This window comes from Choloepus didactylus, chromosome 20 (assembly GCF_015220235.1).
Source record: "Choloepus didactylus isolate mChoDid1 chromosome 20, mChoDid1.pri, whole genome shotgun sequence".
NCBI classification, from domain to species: Eukaryota; Metazoa; Chordata; class Mammalia; order Pilosa; family Megalonychidae; genus Choloepus; species Choloepus didactylus.
Window position 1 is genome coordinate 15,623,752 of NC_051326.1, and position 4,182 is coordinate 15,627,933.

General features: G+C 39.3%; 1 pseudogene; it reads right to left on the bottom strand.

Moving 5' to 3' along the window:
* Positions 1-2,358: 2,358 nt before the first annotated feature.
* LOC119516807 lies at positions 2,359-2,704 on the bottom strand (annotated as a pseudogene).
* Positions 2,705-4,182: the final 1,478 nt, after the last annotated feature.

Consider the following 4,182-nt stretch of genomic DNA (forward strand, 5'->3'; position numbering starts at 1 on the left):
TCATGGCGTATAATTCTTTCAATGTGCTGATAAATTTGGGTTGCTTGTATTTTGTTGAGGATTTTTGCATTTATATTCATAAAGGATATTGGTCTGTAATTTCTTTACTCATGATATCTTTACCTGGTTTTGGTACGAGGGTGATGTCCTCACAGAATGACTTAGGGAGTGCTCCCTCCTCTTGAATGTTTTGGAAGAGTTTGAACAGCATTTGTGCTAATTTTTACTGGAATGTTTCATGAAAGTCATCTGTGAAGTCATCTGTTCCTGGACTTCTTTTTGTTGGGAGGTTTTTGACTACTGATTCAATCTCATTACTTGTTATTGGTCTGTTGAGATCTTCTATTTCTTCTTGAATCAGTGTAGGTAGTTTGTGCGTTTCTAGGAACTTGTCCATTTCATCTAAGTTGCCTAATTTGTTGGCTTACAACTGTTTACGGTATCCTTTTATAATTCTTTTTATTTCTGTGGGGTCAGTAGTAATGTTCCCCTTCATTTCTGATTTTAGTTATTCGTATCTTCTCCTTTTTTCTAGCAGTCTAGCTAAAGGTTTGTCAATTTTATTGATCTTTTCAGAGGACCAACTTTTGGTTTTGTTGATTCTATTGTTTTTTTCATTGATCTCTGCTCTAATCTTCTGCTTTCTTTTGTTATCATTTGCATGGCAAATTTTTCCATCCCTTTATTCTCAATCATTCCATGCTGTTTTCTTTTAATTATACCTCTTGTAATAGCACATATGTGTGGTTTTTATTTTGTTTGCCAAATCTAGAAATCTATTACTTTCATGGTTTAATTTTATACATTCATATGTATTAGAATTAATGATATGTTTGAACTTATTCTTACCATACTAGTCAGCATTTCTATTTAATATGCTTCTCTCCCTCGTCCCCCACACCTGCCCATTTCTTTTCCACCTTTGTGTACAATAATTAAGTTTTCTTCATTTCATTTGATTTTTTCATTCAAATAGTTTGAAGGTGGTACCTTATGTTTCTGTTATACCATCAGTTATTTTTTTATTGCTATTTTTAAATGTTTAACTCACACCTTAATTTTTCTGTTATCTGGTGTTAGTCTATACCTTATCCTCCAAAAAAGAGAGAAAAGGATCTCAGCTCAATTTACTTCATCTCAGAACTTGCCCTTCCATCACCCTCCAATGTTACTATTATCCAATGTTAATATTTTAGTTCCAGGTTATATCAATTAAAAAAAGTCCCTGCTCCGTTAGATGCACCAACATATGGTATTGGCAAATTTGCCACTCATTCCCTCCAATGTCTACTTCTTCTGTTGAATTCACCTTTCCTTCATGCTTCCTCTTTCAGAATACCTCCATGGTAATTTTTTCAAAAAGTCTGTCAGTGGAAACCTTTTTCAGTCCTTCTATATCCAAAAATGTCTTTGTTTCATGCTCACATTCAGATATTTTGATTGGCCATAGTTTACCTATTGCTTGGGAGTTAGAACCTCTGCCAATGGCTTAGTGACACATTGGGATGGCTGGAAGAATTTTTCTGTAACTGGCAAAAAGGGTCAGATTGACTCAGGATCCCTCCCACTACCAACCCTGACACGGAGTCAGCTGCTTTCCGCTCTGTGAGATGGAGACGAGCCAAGGCTGGCTGCTGGGACGAGAATCCGTTAGACACCCTTATTTCCCATAGGGAGTGGAACAGCCAGAAGTAGCTTCTCAGAGGAGCTGGCCTCTTCAGGAAAAGGGAAAATCCACAGAGGACTCAGAATTCTGGGACCATTAGCGGTGGGAAGTGGGAAAGGGGCAGATTCCATATCTGAAAGCTGGGAAGGAAGCAAAGCACCACAGTGTTTTTCAAACAGTGGGTTACAACCATTAATAGGTCATGCATGAAATTTATTGTGTATTTCCTACCAACTGGGTATGCTACATAACGACAATATAACCATCAACATCAGGAAATTAATGTTATTTCCATCTAATTCTCAGAACTTGTTTGTTTCACCTATTTGCCAATAATGCCCGTGATAGCAAAATGATAGAATTCAGTATCCTGTGCTGCATTTCATTGTCATGTCACTTTAATCTCCTCCAATCTAAAACATTTTCTCAATCTGTCTTTTTTTTTTCTTGTTTATACTGACATTTATTTTTGTTAAAAGTTTGGTACACGGTAATGTAGTATTTTATTTATACTATTAATGGACATTAACAATATTAATGGAACTTAATCTAAGAGAAGTTCAACTTACATTACATTTAAAAAAATATCAATACCAGTTGTTAGTAAGAGAGCTAGTCGAAATAATTATGGTCAAAATTCTTATATCGAAAACTTATAAATAAATGCTTGGTGTTAATATGCCTACATAAATTCAGTTTTTGGTGCAAAGTTCTTTGGCTGCAAGAAAGAACATTTGGTTTACTTCACTAATAGGAATAGCTCTTAATGCTGTATACATGTTACTAAAACGGCTGCTTCTTGGTGTTTCCTCTGCTGTTGACTTTCAGCATAGTCATCTGAGATTGTGTGAATGGAGTTGGGTGGAGAGGTAGTCATCGTGTTAACTCCAAATCAGAGCACATAACCCATCACCACAGTAAAGAGGAGGTAGAGAGGTGACGCGACGGCCCAGTATTGAAGCCAAACTGGGAACTTGAGAAAAGAACGAAGCCATAAATCGCTCTTTCTGGTAATGGCGACGGTGAATTTTCCACCATTTTCCCTGTGGTTTTAGATAATCCAACCGCCAGCTCGGCCACCTCAGCACCGACCAGGGAGCTGCCGGGGGCTGGGGTGGGGTGGGTGGGGAATAATAGAGGGGATCGGGAGCGTGCAATGGTGCCCCCCACCAGCCCGCCCGCGGCGACCCTCCCTCAATCTTTGACTTTCACACTTTTCAAGATTACAGACCAGTTATTTTATCATATCCCTCAATAATATTTTATCTGATGTTTTCTTATGATTTAGGTTATGCCTCTTTGGCAAGAATATCGCCGAAGTGATGACGTGTTTTTCCTATTGCATCTTATCAGAGGGTGCATGACTTTTATTGTCTCATTACTGAAGCTTATTTTGATCACTTAATTCAGATGGTATCTGCCAGGTTTCTCCACTACAAAGTTACTCTTTTGACATTTGTAATTAAGTATTTTGTGCAGGAAGGTATTTTGAAAGTATATTTCATCTAAATTTCAATTTATTCATTTACTTTTATTAGTATGAATTCATAAATTTTTTTTTACAGAAAATTACTATCATTATTTTGATGTTGGTTGTCTCAGATTTTGCCAGTGGACATCTGCTCAAACTGCCTTGTGTGTCTTTTTGATACGATCACATCATTCCTTTGTTAGTTCTTTGCTTTCTGGCACAATATGTTCCAGGAACATGCTGTATTTTGGCCCCAGCCCTAGAATCAGAATCAGCTATTTCTCTAAGAAGCATAGTTTTGTTTTGTTTTTTTTTTTAAGTAGAGAATGGTATCTAGAAGCCCAGATCTAGGCACAACAGTGTTCAATGCTTTTGGGTGCTGCTGCTCCCAGACCCTGTCAGTGGATGGAGCTACTTCTATTCCTATTTCTATACCCATGTATGTTGAAAATGATGAATACAAGCCTTATCACCTACTCCAAATTGATACAACATGGTTTATTCTTGTTTTCTTCCTTCTGATATGTGTAACACCCTTTCCAACAGTGAGAAACCTGGCTCATATTATCTTTAACATATTTACATCTCTGATTAATCTTTTCATATGTAACCAAAGCCCCATCATTGTCACTTGCACAAATGCTCTCTTCACCCTACTCAGGCTCCAAAATCCTGCACTGGGCTGACCCCTACACGGACACCCCCGTCAACCCCCTTAGGCTCTGACACTGTGCACCAGGCTACCCCCATGAGGGAGGATCTCTCTCTCTGCTTGGACTCCCACCTGGCGACAGGTCTTCCTTCTGTGTACATCGCCCTCCTCACTGCACTCAGGTCCCGGCACCCCAGGAAGGAGTACTCGCATGTGGAGGCCCTCTTCATACTGTTTGGGTTCTGCCCCCCATGTGGGACACACACACGCACCGCATTCCCCAATCTTGCTCAGAATCTGACACCCCACGCGAAGCCACTCCTCCCCTGGCTGGTGCTCTGACATCCCACATCAAGGTGCCCCCATGCATGGACTCCCTCCTCACCCCATTCC